The sequence below is a fragment of the Falco peregrinus genome, chromosome 1 (genome assembly GCF_023634155.1).
Source record: "Falco peregrinus isolate bFalPer1 chromosome 1, bFalPer1.pri, whole genome shotgun sequence".
Classification (NCBI taxonomy): domain Eukaryota; kingdom Metazoa; phylum Chordata; class Aves; order Falconiformes; family Falconidae; genus Falco; species Falco peregrinus.
In genome coordinates, this window is record NC_073721.1 from 661,897 (window position 1) to 677,903 (window position 16,007).

Genomic DNA, 16,007 nt, shown 5'->3' on the forward strand with positions numbered 1-16,007 from the left:
GGTCAGGCCACCTACACAGCTAGTTCCTTTTAATAAATGTAGTAAGTCAGAAAAGATAGGATACACAAATTTGGTTAGAAATCATGGCTTTGAACAGAAATAACCTGACTCACTCCCTGGCTGTAGAAAATACCATTTGCCCTTGGGAGGGTACGAGTGCCGCCTGGGGAGGGGAACCTGGCTGCAGCAGGGCACTGGGGCAGCTTTCGGGACTGGAAAACCTGCCCAAGGCAGGTCAGACATGAGGCCAAGTAAAAGGAATGTGGATTATACACATAAAATTTCATCTGTAGATTCAGAATACTAGCAAAATGCCTTATGAGAAAAAACAGTGATAGGTTTAGTACTGGTTTGAGTAGCATCAGGATAAAATACTGAACCCACACACACACTGAAAGCCATACTCAGATTCTGCAAGGGCTTGCATTTAGGAAATCAGCTGTGTGAGCTGAAGCACAGCTGTAGGATCCAGCAGGAAACCTCCAAAACCACAGTGCGGAGCAGGAGAGACTATAATAACCCTTCAGTGTAACAAGTATTGAAATGGACTGAAAAAGGCCCACCCTTTCCTAAAGCCACGTGTAAGTTTTAAAAGTATAAGGCGGGAAACCTTAAAAATTGAGCAAGAAGTGAAACTTCACAGCACATAGAAATCTGTTAACCACGTTCAAGGGGCAGCACAGAACCTATTACAGAGAGTACTAACGACCACTTACTATTCCTGAACATTCCCATCTAGGTTTTAACCCAATGGAGCTTTTCCTCTGACAGAATAAAAGACTAAAGCAAGCCACTCAAACTTTGCATTATTAAAAAAGACATTTCAAAACTTCTACATTAGCTTTTTAAAATCAGTTAAGAAATGAAACAACACTGTGTTCTTGATCTATGGTTTTGCATTTGCTGAGAAATTATTTTAATTTATCTGCGTAACGGCCAAGGCAAGAAAAGCAATTTGCTGCAAGGTTTTTGGTTTAAGCCTTGCCAAAACCAAAGAATCACCTTTTCACCAAGGTGAAGCAAGGCAGTTTCTTCAGCTCCCATATGCAGATCCAAAGGTGTGCTTTTTGTTGGGATACTGTTTAAGGCTGGTGTTTAAACCTACATCTGGCACTGAGCATCTGATTCAGAGAAGGACCCCAGTGCCCAATCCACGCATGTGCCTCCTAAGCACTATTTTCTCCATTATCATGTTTTCACTGAAACTCCCTGTAGTAGTTCTCAGTAAAGTGGCAAAAATCGAGTGACTCACCTGCAGTGCTTAAATTTCACTTGTCTTCATTCTTTAAGCTGGTGTTAACACAGACACACGCGTGTCAGGCCACCTGGCATCACAAGGGTAAAAGACAAAAAAACCTGAGTCCCAGCACACACGACCTTCCCGTCCTCTTAGGAGGAGGGTCCCTCCCCAGCCCTCCTGGCAGAGAAGGGCAGCAAACCAGTTCTTCAAACCTCCCAACTGCTGACACAGGACCTGAGGAGGGCTAACACCCACATTCTCCCCTTCCCCTCTGCACTGGCAAGGAGTTTCAGGCAGTAAAAGCCCATTGTTTGCTTTCTAAAGGCCCCAGCAATGTCAGGAATGTCACCCATCCAGGTGCAAGGGCAGCAGAAGCTGAGCTCTGGGTGACAGGGGACTAGCAGGACACAGCGACCTGCAAGGGACCATAGGGAAGGGATACCAGGCCCTCCTCCACCAGCACAGAGGAGCACAACCACTGCTCTGTGGGCATGAGATGACAGCAACTATCAAGGCAGAAGCAGAGGGCAGACAGGTTTCCCCTGCTTGGTTAAACAACTGGCAGAGCACGTTTACGTGCACCACGGGTTTTACTGCAGAGCCAAATTATCATGGGAAGAAACTCTTGGACATCCACTCTTAAACAACTCCATCCTGGGGACCACGTCCAGCATTACGAGGACGGACACTGGCCTTCAGCTTACCTCCTCAATCTGTTTTCTGCCCCAAGCCCAGAGAAAAATCAGTGGCCCCAATGGGAGGTCTCGTAACTCTCCCTCACACCAAGCAGAGACTGAACGCCTGAGGAGTTTCTGGACATCTGAAGGATGTTTCTGCCTGATCATGGGACTTGAGTGACATCTGCTAGCCTTCTCAGGAAAGCTGCCAGGACTCACCTGTTGTTCTTGGCATCTCCTTCAACCACAGCGCAGCCTTTCCACGCGCAGGCAGGAGCAGCCCTGCACTAGAGATGGGAGTAGACGAGGACTCTTCCTGAGAGCATGGGGGAGTAGGGGCTTGGTTATTTTTGTTTGCCTTTTTTAAATTTATGTTTTTAAATGGACAGAAGGCTGCTTGTAACTCCCTTCAGCAAACTGCTGTAATGCTACAGCCAAAAAAGCTTGGCGACACTTTTTGGCAGGGATTTTGTACAATAAAGAACTGTGTGAACAGAGAACAAAAACTACCTCACATAGCCATCAGCAAATCCTAGGCCTAGCTTGAGAAGATGCTAGGGGGGGGAAAAAACAACCCACAAAGAAACTCCTGAAGACAGACAGACAGGGGCAAAGAAAGGTAGAACTGTTTTCTCCATGAGTGGGAGTACTCACTGCACAAGAGCATCTTTGCCAGCCAAGCAGCCTGCTTTGGAGATGGGCAAAGCAGATGCCCAGGTAAACAACTGCTTCATAAAGGCTTTACACAAGGTGCAGGAACACATTCCTTTGCTATATACTGCTGTCCTTTTAATACTTATTTTTGGAAAACAGGAAGCTTATTGATTTGTTTGCAGAGGTGGCCAAAATCAGTCTTGAGAGACAGATGTTCTAGTCCAGCATTGCATTTTAGCCTGCATGTTTTGCACCACTGTCTTCCAACTGTTTTAAGGGAAGCATATTTGACTCACTGTATGCTCTTACTGAGATTCAGCAGAAGGGTTTTTTTGGTGTTTAACTCTTCTTGTTGAACTTCGTTGTTGTTAAACAGAAAAGGGAAGCTCTGACCTCTCTCGCAGACATTCAAAAGACCACAATATAAACCAGCTTGAACCTGGAAAACACGAGCTTGTATGTCTTCCGATCCGCTCGTTCTTCTAATTTGACAAGTTTATCACAGTGTTTGCTGCAACAGATGAAGGACAAGCAGGAAGCAGAATCTGTGTAACGACCCTGTAGCTCACAGGCAATCTTCTACATGCAGACAACATTACACCTAGCAGGGACAACTCTGAACTGTCTTCTCCAGCGTCAGAAGCAACAGATTACCACAAACTGATGTTTCTAGACTGAGGGAAACCAAAGGAAAGCTTGACTAATGTGAAAACAAAAAAATTAACCAATACAGTTACAAAACCTTGTCCATAGGTCACTTCAGTGTGTAAACCATTTGTATTCTAAATTTGGTACAAAAGCTCTTTGTTTTCTGTTTTTTAGAGACTGCTAATCACTTCTGGTCATGTGTAAGGATGAAGATCCTTTCTATCCAACAACATGTGTTCAAGGGGTCTTGAATTACACTTGTTGACTAGGTGTGAACACAAGTTAGTTCAAAACATTAATTGGCTCTCCAGTTGGAGCCGTCAGGCTAACCACCCACCTCTGCGCAAGCACCGTGAGCAAGCCAAGACTGTGCTGCCTGCTGTTTCAGGTGACTTAAGAAAGCATACGTTTAGGACACAAACCCATACAAGTTAGCAGCTGACTGCTTGTTCACGTACCTGAAAACATTGATTCTCTCAGGTCTGCAGTAAATTACATGAAAAAGCTTTAACATATGCAATGACAGCCAATAGTTATGTGTTGCACATTTTCCAAGTTTTAATAGACACAAAAGTGAGTCCATTGTACTTAAGACACTACAATGATTTCATTCTATTGCATGTCCTGCTCCAATTACATTTCTCAGAGTACAGTATTGAGTAAAAGTTTGGTAGCTTTAAAATTAACAAGTGTGTGAAATCTGTAAGTAAAATAAGCAGCAGCAATATTTTTTGGGATTTTATCAAGAATAGCTAACTTTTAAGTAATAAATACATTCCAGGTTGTGGTTTTTGCTGTTCTCCTAGTTCATGGCCGTACAACTCATCAAATTCTTATCCTAGGGTAAGATATCCTTAAGACTTTCCTGCCAGCCTCACACCAGAAGAGTCTCCTAACTCCACATCCCGGTGCCTGTCACCTGTCCCAGATGAAAAGCAGTGCAATCTGACAAGGAAACTCCTCCTCCTGCCATGCACACGGCAACCTCCAGATTCTCCTGGGGAGCATGTCAGGATGATTACAGACTTCGTGACCCTCTAGGAGAACAGCTGTGCTCTTATCTTCTGTTACCTTGAAGAAAGTGAAAGAGGGAGAGGTTACTGCAGGCGGCACAGAACGGACCAGCATTAGCAGCGAGGCACACGCTCCGGGTTTCCTCTAAATATAGCCAGGAATTCTCCTGCTCCCAGCTGGCCCGGCAGGCAAAACCAGCAGCAGCTACAGCTTTGGAAGAAACTTGTCAAGTTAACAAACCCAAAGTAAGAGTGGGAATTTTCTCCAACACAGACATGATATGAATTTCAGTGACGATAATAAATCTTCAGTCTCTGGCTTAAAGACTCTGAAGTCCCCGTTCAGGGTGGGTTACTGTAGGTTAATCTGCCACGAGTCCCTACAGAGCACACCACGTGAAGAACATCTGCCTCCACTTTTCCAGCATGATCTATAAAACAGGATTATTTTCCCCTTGAGAGCAAGCCATACAGAAGCTTTCCTAAGTACCTGCAACTGCTCAAGACGTTGACTGGTGCTGCAGTGCTCCAGTCCAGTTAACGAACAGGCAGAGCAGCCACGCCACCTTCTCTGCCTCCAGAGGTAAAAGACACCCTGCCTGCCCTCGGACCCCCCACCCGCCACAGGCTCCCCTGCCCACTGCTCATTCCAGGCCGCAGAAGCAAGCACGTGCCATGGCAGCACTGCGGAGCCCTTGGGATGGCCAGCGTCTCTCCAAGGACCACACGCTGCTCCCCTCCCACGCAGCCATCTGAAGAAGGCTGAATCCGAGTGCATCAGACCATGCCATGACTGACCAGCCTGCAGGCAATAAGAGCATGCAAGATGCTTGTTCAGAATTCAGAAGTGCAAAAGTACATGCTCCGAATCACAGGTACCAAAAGGTAATGAAGCTACCCACGCCTGATGTGTTACACTGCTGTCATCTGGCCTCCTCGCCAGACACCAGCCACTAAGATGAAGGGCAAAAGGGCAAACGTCAGGCTTGAAAAGACAACATCTACTGGAGAGGGATGTGCCTGTCAAAACAAAAAACAGCAAGAGAGGCATCCTCATTTGTACGCCTGCATGCAACATGCACTTGCACGGGCTCTGTAAGTCAGGTTACACAGTGGAAGCCTTGGAAGAGTTCAAAGGATGGATCCATTTGGCTACAAGATCAAGCGAAGAAGCTAGAAGACATGTGAAGCAACTCTATAAGACAGAAATGAGTAAGAAAATGGCATGGAGACAGATCTACACTTAACACTTCCCAACTGCAAAAGCATTGCTACACCACACTTCAAACGCAGTTCACTTTAAACCAGTTCAAAAGCCTGACTGGCCCTAGCACACATCCGTGCCAAATCAACTAACATGGCCGAGTCTGAACCACAGGAAACACAGGCTCAAATCCGTTCCTGACAAACAGGATTAATGCTATGAAGCAAAAGATCAAAGACCTTTAAAAATCCCTCTCAGTTGAGGTTTGCAACTTACAAATACAGAACACAATAAGCCAAGAGCACCAACACCAAACACAGGAAGATGATCACATTTCCAACGCTGCTGAAAACGCAGCAGCATTTCTCCTGCAGGCATGGAACCACAAGCAACACTGATTTACCCAGACTCAGCATCCAGAATGATCTTCAGTATTGCCCACACAATTGAGACTTCAAAAATGCTGATTCAATACACCATGAACATCTGCCCTAAAACCTACACTCCAGAAAAGGGTGGCAATCAGGTTTCATAAACTCCTTCAGTATCTCGCAGAATCATCCCACTCCCAAGAAACTGTGATGTCTCACAACAAGGCTCTTATCTATAGTCAGCAAGAGTATAAATTTATACTTAATCGTGCAGGAGAATCTATCCCTTTGCCTTCTGATGAATGGCAAGATTTAAGAGCATGCAACAAATTCACTTGCAGTCTTACTATCTTACAACTCCCAAAGCCTTAGTGAGGTCCATGGACTTGGCAGAACATGCCTCAAATGTTTTTTGCAAAAAGCTGACCCTCTAGAGACAGATCACAGATTGAGAGTATTTGGTCTAAACAGGAAAAAATGCATTTCCTTGCTGAGGAGGTAACAACAAGCCCTCAGGCTGGTTTTATTCTTAGTATATTTTCACACTTGGAGGAAGGCAGCATCACAACAGATGCAAGATGCCAAACAAGCTCCCAGCAAAGCCTTCTGCCTGCGCAAGGGCAGACGCCGGCCCATCTCCCCCATCGCAGGGACAGGGATGAGGCCGAACTGCAGCTGCTCAATGACATTACCTGGGCCAGAGAGTGGGGACTGTCTCCTCTGGGAGCAGCAGGTTCCACTGGTGAAATGGCAAACTGCTTTAAAACAGCTGATGCTCCACGTCTCAAAATGTGGAAACCTCACCACCTTGCTCAGCTCCTTGTGCCTGGGGATGGACGGGAGGTGGTCCTGGCCTGGAAACACAGGGCTCCGCAGACCAGGCTCAGCAAGGGGTCCAAGGCCCGCCCCCCCGTGAGAGCTCAGGTGTTGTTTTAAGCGATGCCCTGAGCAGACCCAGGAGTTTTCAACATGTGTTCCAGAGGAGCAATGCAGTGACAGTCACCCATACACTCTCTCTTCGGTGCTGGAAAACTTCAGAGACTTGTGTGAAAAGAAAATATCTTCAAGATGGAGCAACAGCTTAAATGCTACATTCTGGACATTGCTGTAGCCTCGACACACGTATGAGTAATGAATACATAACACACTGACTGACTCAGGACAATGGCATGATCTAGCAGTCTGTGTGCTAAGCTGTGTGTCAAAAGGGAAGCCAAGAAAGCTCTCCTGAAGCCAAGTGCTTATTCATAATTAAAAAAAATGAAGTTTTGGATCTACGAGAGACATTCACAAATTCAGATTTAACAGCTGCAGCAGAGTGCAGAAAGCCAATTTGTCTTCTGAGATTACTGCATCCCGAGGATGTCAATGCGTGGGGACACCGCTCACACCAGCTCTGCCCTGCTCAGGGCACACGCACCTTGACCTTCAGGTGAGAGGTGCAGGACATGCCTAGTTCCCGCAGAGATGCTGCAGCACGGGGAGCATCCCGGGCCCTGCGCCTTTTGCCTTCGTGAGACTACCAGATGCGGCACTGAAGGGGTTCCTGCGTCCACTGGTATGCCACCAGGCACCCAGGGCTGTACCAGCAGCAGCAGCACTCAGACTAGCTCCAGGTGAAGACCAAGAGACACGCATGTGTGCCAGAGCCAGGAACCCATCTCCTTCAAATGGCTTCTCTGGAAAGCCCTGGAGCGCTGCGGCACTGAAACCCTCACCGGCTGCAGCCCCAAGTGGCACAAGCCCCTTGGTTATCCCGCATGTCCTGGCAGGCTGGGAAGCAATGGCAGCAAGAAGCCTGCTCATTTTGTCCACACAAGCAGCTTATTTTGAGGTGTATTTTCTAATCATAATGCCATTAGCAGCAGGCTGTAATTGAGCATCACCAAATCAGCCTTCCTCCTGGTATCTCCCCTCTCAAGGGGCCCTGTCTTGAGCTCAGGGCCTTATCTTCCCACAGCCCTGAGGAGGAGGGTGAGGGGCCAGGGGACCCAGAGGACCTCCAACAGGCAGCCGACTGGCTCCCACAGGGCTCTGTTTCTAAAGGCAGTACCTGCTTAACAGCCCACGTCACCAGCACAAGGCGAGGGGAAGGGCAGAGAGGCTGCTGCTGGCAGCAGTCCTGGGAAGTCCTTCCATCCCATGCTCTCCTCCAGTGGGAGCAGGGCTGGGGCAGGAGGGGGTTACCTGGGTGGTAGCCAGGACCCCTATCCCTGACCCACTGGGCAGGGTTTTGGAACCGTCTCCAACTCCCAAGACAACAGGATCCAGCTGACTTGAACAGGCTGATAGCTATGTCCACCAATAATAAACTCCACCACCCAAGCTCCTCTATGAGAACTCCTGTATCAGGTTCAAAGGTTTTCTGTTTTCTGACAGGGTTGCTTTCTGCATGAAGAAAAGGCTCTGATTATTGGCTTGCATGAAAATAGAGCAAGTCACCATTCATAAGGCAAGTTAAACAAGTAATTTTGCTACAATTAATTTCTTCAGCTGCAGAGAGCACACAGGAAATATGCTTTCTAATGAAAACAAGTCTCTCTGATCCTCCAATAGCAAGAATCTAATGCAGATTAAACAGCAACTGGTACATCAGTTAAAAGCATTCACTCCTTCAGAAATTAATCAACTTAATGAAAAAAAGCCTTCATTAAAAAAATATCCAGCACCTCCCTTCCAGAGAGACATGCATACCCAGTGACCAAGAGATGATTATACAACTAATGCAGGGCAGCTGACGGAGTTCATGTGGGAAAGGCTCAGGCACAAGATGCCGGAGAGTATTTGTGACCCTCTTGCTACAGTGAGATGAGTCACGTTCGCTTGCACAGGCAAAGGAGCCACACGTGGACCTTCACTCCATGCTGCATCCACAGGGACAGAGCACACAGAGCCTTCTGCTGCCCACAGGCACCGGGGCCAGCCCAGTGGCCTTGGGATGGCTGGGAGACACAGCCCTTGCCCTCATCAAGGATGACAAGATGGACATCACCAGTGGTGTGTGTGGCAGAATCCCTCGCTGGTCCTGCTCTGGGGCACAGATGGCACAAGGAAAACTGAGCACTTTCCAACTGATCAAAAAGCTGGAGATCAGGGTGCAGGGACTGTAGGTATGAAGAGCACAAGCACTCCAGAAGTCAAGGTATTAAGTCCCATCTCTGTCATCACTGTCGGACACGAAACACCTATTTCAGATGTACAGAATCTTGGGATGTGCAAATTCATAAACTAGTTAATACAAAGCTCACATATTCTGTAAAGGTACCTACAGAGTGCAAAACAGATGCATCAAGCAGATTTTAAAAAACTAAAGCAGGCACCAGCTCATCCCCACTTAGTTTGCAGGACACAGGCAGCTTCCTCAAGTCTGTTATTAGGGAGAAGTCAGTTTGTCACACAGCCCACACACTCCCATTCACCTCGATCCCAATGTCAGCAATGGGCACTTAGGGAAAAAACAGTATCAGGGCTAACAGTTGGCAAGTTTGTCAGCATTTAAGAGTCTTCACATTGATTTTTGGGTTTAAAGTCCTGCCTTTCACACCTGAGCATTAAAAGGGGAAATATCTGTGTCACCAGGCCTGACCAGCCAAGCAGCTGCATGTGCCACTAACACCACACAGCTACTGCATGAAGACCTTGCGCACTCCTCCTTCAGAGTAACAAGCACTTTTCCACACAGAGCTGTCCCTCAGCTTTCAAAAATCCCCTACTCCTCCTCGGCCCAAAGCAGGCTTTCAGTATGTGCAGCTTGGAGGTGCTCCACACTCTGCAAAGATCTGCTCAACCGCAGCACAAGTAGGATGCACTTCTGAGCCTCAGGCGGAGGCCAGAGGCCTCCCCCCTCGGCCAAGCAGCACGGCTGGCTCCGAACCGCATGGCAGCCCCCTCTGCCCAGGGTCCCCCCACTGAACTCACCCTGCTTGGTGTGGAAAGGTAAATCATAGTCGCAGTTTTAACAGCTCCATTTGAGTTTAAAAACCAAACAAGTAAAGAAGATGCAATTAAGGAAAAGCTACAGAAATTCAATTTTTTGTATCATTTTTAAAAGTTTTCAAAGAAACAGGTTTCCAGGCTCTTCATCCAGACACCTCTCCCCACCACACAGACACAGCCAGTCTCTCCCACCCTGGGAAGTTGTGCTGCAGAGGGGGCTGCTCTGCATGACTAGGACGTGCTTAAAGGTCCAGATAGGGCTTGGAGAACCTCAGTCCAGAGAGCAGCTCGCTGTGCTTCCAAAGGAGTTGTTAAGCCCTTCAGTTGATACAAATCTCCTTCGGCAGCTGAAGCTACAGCTCACGTAAGCAGATAGCATTCCTGGGCATCCGCGCAGCTCGTGTGCGGTTAGAAATAGCACAATGTATGGCCTGCTGGCATTTCCAAAAAATACGCCTGGGAGTAGAGAGCGGAGGGAAAGAGGGGCAACAGATGGCACAAACAAGGGAGAAGCAGCACAGATCTCAATGTCTCCAAATGCAGTCACAGTGGTCACAAGCCAAATGTGCAAGTGCTTTGAGGAACAGGAAAATCAGTGGGATGTCACCAGACGTGCAGCTCCAGACATCCAGCACTGGGGCACACAAATATGCAATGCAGTCTACTTTAGACTTGTTCTCCTACTTTGCATTAGTATGCAGAGACGCTGACGCCGAACTGTTTGGAGGAAGACTGAGAAACAGCAATTAAGTTGGATGCTTGGTTTTAGTTGACTGAACCATCTAGAAACGAGGCCAAGAAAAATCTCAAGCATTCATCTCCTGGGCTGAAATATTTCATGTGATCAGGCAGGTGGTTTTAGAAATTCAGCTATCACAGCAATCATCACCTGAACTTTATATAAAGTTATATAAGGTTTTTGTGCCATTGGTAGAGCAGAAGAGAAGGGGTGAAAGGAAAAAGCAGTGATTTATGTTGCTTCAAAAACTGCTGGCAAGCAGTACTGGCTACATGCACATATAAAGCCCTGAACATCTTTGAAGGTGAAGTCATAACCCAACGATCCAAATTTTACATTAGAGCTTACTATATATAGCAAGTATGCAACAAGCTTTGATTTTGCTGTACATAGTAGCAGTGTGCTTTTTATGATGAATGGCTAAATGTACCAATACTGAGAGTCTATTAATCTAATAGCAGTAAAATTAAAACCTTCAGTATTTTCAAGTTTAATGATTCCACCACCATGGTTTGGGGTTAAAGAAAGGGTTTTCCAGACTGAAAAAGTAAATGAATATACATACGTTAAACTTGTTTCATGCAGATTTATATGAAAACCTACAAGCAGGTTTTGTAAAAAGCTTTACTGCATGAAAAAACTGTGGGCAGGGAAAGGAGATTAAGAGGAACCATTCGGGAGGATGACAGGACAGAAAAAAAAAAAAAAAAAAAAAAAAGACTTGGATTTGCTCAGCTTGCCAAGGGCCCTGTTCCTGCACAGACCAACACCATTACCATGCAGGAGGGTCGGAGCAACACACATCCCTTGAACAGCCCCCGATCCCACCACATGATGTGTTCCCTGGAGCAGGGACAGGGCAGCCTTAGGAAACACAGGTCTGCTTCCCTCCTGCACCCCATGGGCTGCTTGTTCCCAACACCACACGTGTCACACCAGCCTCGAAGGGTCTGTCCCTGCCCTGTGCAGGGGGTCCCCTCCAGCCCAGAAGCATGCTCAGTACGCTGCATCACGCACCCATCCACCACATCTACCCGGTGGCTGAACGCAAGACCCTGGCTGTGCCAGCAAACCTCTTGGTTATAAAACCAGAAGTAAGCTGGGGTGCTCATCACCATGGAAGATGCTTGACTCAAGGAACTTGAAGCTGACATAGGTGTAAGCTCAAATGTCATGCTCCTGAAAGTGAACAAAAACCAAAATGCAAAAGCACAAGGGATAATTTTATTCCCAAGGAAAAAAAGTCAAGGTGGGAGTGTCGAAACCTGCAGGACCAGCTCTCGGAGAAGGTCCCACACATGGAGACACAAGCACTCAGTACGCCACAGGCAACATTCCAGCTCTCAGAAGACTTTCTGACCATCTGAAACAACTCTGGAGACAAGAGTCCTGCAGCCAAAAGCATCACGAGCATCCAAGCAGGCGCATAGCAGAGTCACACAGGCAGTTACACAGGCGAGGGAGGAAGGATGCTGCAGGAACGAGGGGGAACCAAAGCCACCTCTATCAGGATGGACTGGAAGGACAGCTGCCACGGGGCATCAGGAGCTCAGGGCATGGGCAGCCACCATATCCCACCGGGCTCCCAGTGCCATGCCGGGCCAGCAGCTCAGAGATGTCCGTCCCCGGTGACATGGCGACTCGCTGAACATCAGTCTCATCTTCTTCTGGCCTTCTCCTGGTATGCGTGGCAGCATGCTGAACTGTGCCCTCAGCTCCCCCGGCCACCTCTGCGGCACCAGCGCCCCCAGAGTTCAGCACTCCTCTTGCCCATGGCAGCCCCAGCGCAGGATCGGGCTGTGCCCTGGCTCCCACCCCATCCACCTCCCCAGGCCAGTCAAGCAGCCCATTATCCCGACACTAACACAGCCCTGGGCCTGGGCACAGCCACCTTCTGCTAACAACGGAGGCCTGGGGTCCCAAAACCACGAGGAGCGGAGGTGAGCCAGTATCTGGTGCTTTCAAACCAGAAAGGAGTAACATGGCAAGCACCCAGCTACAGCGTGCAACGGCTCTCTGGACGTGGCACACGGGTAGAAGCTACAAAATGGCATGAGAAGATGCTGAGTGGGCATTTTTCCTCCTGGCACTACTCTAAAACAAGATTGTCTTACAAATTTGAGTTTTAAGAGTTGTTAAGTCTGCCTGTCGTTTTTCCAGAAACTTGTTTTACTAGTCACTTAAAGACAGGGTTTCAATAGAGTATTTCCTTTGCAAAAAAGTATAAGGACAAAATAATAAAACCATGAAGTGACCATAACAGCTTTTCCAACCCAAACCAAGGTGGTTTTTTTTTTTCAAAAAAAGTAATCCAACCGGTTCCAGTTTTATATGCATCCACAAATCACCTGAATTGTTTATACATTTTTTCCCCAGTAATTACCCTCCACACTGGCAGAACAGCATCACACGGCAGAAGACTAAAGTTTCACAACAGAAAGCATCAACAGTCACAAACTTCTGCCGCGCCCAGGATTAGCAAAAACGGCGCCAGCAAAGCGCTGCTGCTGAAGGCACCTCCGGGACTCTTGCTCTGCGCTACCCACAACAAGCCCTCGCGGAGCTGCTGCTGGTCACAGCACAACAGATTTTACATCGGCAACGTGCAATATTGCCAGTCAGGCACCTGCTCCTAGAAAGTACCTTTAATAGATACAAGGCTGTACTGCCTTGAAAAAGGCTGCAAAGCTTTTTGGTATTTTAACCGTAGCTCAAATGTCACCATGGTCCTAGGACTCAGGAACTGCAAAAATTAGTGAAAATATAAGTTACACCCTTCAGGAAAGAACAGTTGATGAGCAACTCAAAGAAACATTTCAGTTTTACCTTAGGGAAGTTCAAGGAAAACAACAAAATTCAATCCTCCTTAATGGAGAAAACTGGGTACAGACAAGTCTTCGAAATAGTGAGTTGTTTTGTAAGTGATGCACCCAAACACTACACATGCTGGTCTAACCGGGGACCTATGTAAATGTGACATATGGCACACAAGAAGTTGTTTTGTTCCGCTTTTCTAGTTTTGAGCAACCGCAGTTGTTTTTCCAACTATCATGTCATCTCCAGACAGGCAGACTGCATTGGCAGCTCACCTCAGACACATGCAAAGCAGAAAATTACCTGTGGAAAGCCAGCTGAAGGAGGCCAATGAAATGGGATATGTGTTAAATATACCTATAGACATTCCTATACATATAAGAGCTTCTGCGCTGTGAGGGTGAGCACGGGCACAGCTGCCCGGAGAGGCTGTGGGGTTCTCCTGCTCTGCAGACACCCCAACCCGCCTGGACGCGGCTCTGTGCAGCCTGCTCTGGGGGACCCTGCTCTAGCAGGGGGTGGGACGGGGTGGGCTCCAGAGGGCCCTTCCAGCCCCCACCATGCTGTGATTCTGTGATATACATGCAGAGGTCTGGCTGAAGAGTACAGAGGGAAGGAAAGGTCTGGTCTAATCCAGGCCATTCCATTCTTCCTATCATTTTCAGGATGTTGTTCTTTCCGCAACTTTACAGACTTGCCTCCGCCCCTCCTGCTCTGTAACTATAGCACAGATACCCACCGTGTCTGCTAACCCAGTTCTCCTCCAGAGCAGGTGCTGCTTCTCCTTCCTGAGGCCCTGCCCCACAGCCTTTCACCCACATCTCATGGCCAGGTCTGACCATTAGCACCACATCTGCCATGGTCCTACCGGTAAGTACAGGCAGCGTTCTCCTTAGGCTAACATGGGACTGGGAAAACATCCTCCCATTTTGACTTCCAGGTCTGGACTTTTGAGCTCCTCTTGGCTACATGCTTTTCTGCTCCACATTGGTATGGCCAATCTGACTGATCCGAAGGATTGGATACTGCTTCACCCTGCCCCTTCTCCTCCTGAAAAGCCACCTGCCATGGCACACCAGCCGACCCAGAGCTCACAACAGCACTGACAGCTGTCCGTAACAGTGACTACACCCGTTCTGCTAAAGCCATCCCCAACTGCATGCACACACACAGTGTAGACTTCAGAAGGATGAAGCCTTGCTGCTCCTTTCAATAGAGCACTGATCGTACAGGAGCAATGGATTTTGACCATGATTCTTCCACTGGCAAGGCCAGCGTATTCTGGGCACCCAGTTTATTTATACTCCAGATCTAGCTAATAAGAATTTCGGTCCAATCCAAACACTCTTGATACAACAAAATCTTTAGCCAGAGTTAAGCTGCATTTGAAAGAACACAATCAAGGATGAAGCTTAAATGCTGCTGCTGCAGTTAAGACATTCTCAGTTGCTTGAGCATCCCGTTGTCCAGACACCTTGAGCACACAGAGTGGATATGCCACGTTCTGATTATTTACACCAGCCAGGCTTGCTGAGATGGAGTAATAATTCAAGCAAAGCAAGTCCTTCATCACACTTAAGCAAGTGGTGAAGTCTCACAACAGAGGGTATGAAAAAAAAAAATCTTTTCTCCCTCCTCAGGATTACATGAGCACTGACCGTCATAATCTCACTGCATTACAATAGCTTAGATGGAAAAGAACAGTCTACAGCAGGAGCCATACTGGCTCGCGTACATGCAGTCCTAGCATGATAAAGAGCAGAAAGATTTAGGGGATAACATAATGAACCACACTGCATAAAGCAAGACCTTTGACAAGACTCTTCCTAATGATTAGTTAAGGTTTTCAGACAAAAAGTTAATCCCACCCCTTCTTTAACAGTATCACAGATGAAGTCTTGTCTTGATAGAGACAACTGAAAGGTAGCAAAACTACTCTAGATCTTATTCAAGTCGCTGGATTTTTCCCACGGGCTTCACTCAGGGCAGTGTAGTAGGCAGCATAAACTGAAGTTACAGACGGTATTTCTATTCCCAGTTACACCACAACCCGTATTTTTAGGTATCAAACTTTCACCCTGGGCAAAGTTTTGATTGTTTGTTAAGAAAGGGAGTCCCATCCCCTTCCATGCTTGCAACAGTAAAAGCAAAATGTGGAGGCATTATAAAGAATCATCTCCCACATTTCTGCTCCCACCTAAGTCCTCAAACAAAGAAGTTGCATGTAAAGGCCAAAAGAATTTAATTTGATGATCCAGGCCACTCCTCAGCAACGCACCGATGTTTTGGACACAAGTGAAACCTCAAGTGCTGTGCAAAATAACTGAAACTCTGTTCCTCAGCTAAAGACCGTTTTTGGTACAATCATTTTGAAGAGCCACAGGGAAGAGGCCTTCACAAGAGATCCTTACCAGAGGGGTCAGAGAAACTGCAGGGGAGCAAAGGGTATCCAAGGGCCCTTAACTGTTAAAGGTAACTGCTGGGCATCAGTACCAAGATGCGATAAATATAATCTCAATTCCAAGAAAGGTTTCAGTTCTTTAAACCAAAAGATATTTCAAAGAAACTTAAACTCTACTAGCTATCAGCCTTTCAGCCAGGGCTCCAGATTAGTTCTGATGCAAATGAAGTATCCTGAATACTCACCACATGCTACCTGTAAACAGCACTAATACACGGCTACAATTTTATTAGCTCTTTGAACCAACGAC

General features: G+C 47.2%; 1 protein-coding gene across 2 annotated transcripts in view; it reads right to left on the reverse strand.

Annotated features, from left to right (window-relative positions):
• The window catches only part of PWWP2B (PWWP domain containing 2B), an 89,337-nt gene that overhangs the window by 63,595 nt on the left and 9,735 nt on the right, over positions 1 to 16,007 (reverse strand). Inside the window, exon 3 of one of the 2 annotated variants that reach the window (XM_055813333.1) lies at positions 3,753 to 4,290. The exons of the other annotated variant lie outside the window; for it this stretch is intronic. The gene's annotated coding sequence lies outside the window, so the exon portion shown is untranslated. Of the gene's footprint in view, positions 1 to 3,752; positions 4,291 to 16,007 lie in introns of those variants that run through there. 2 annotated transcript variants of the gene reach the window in all.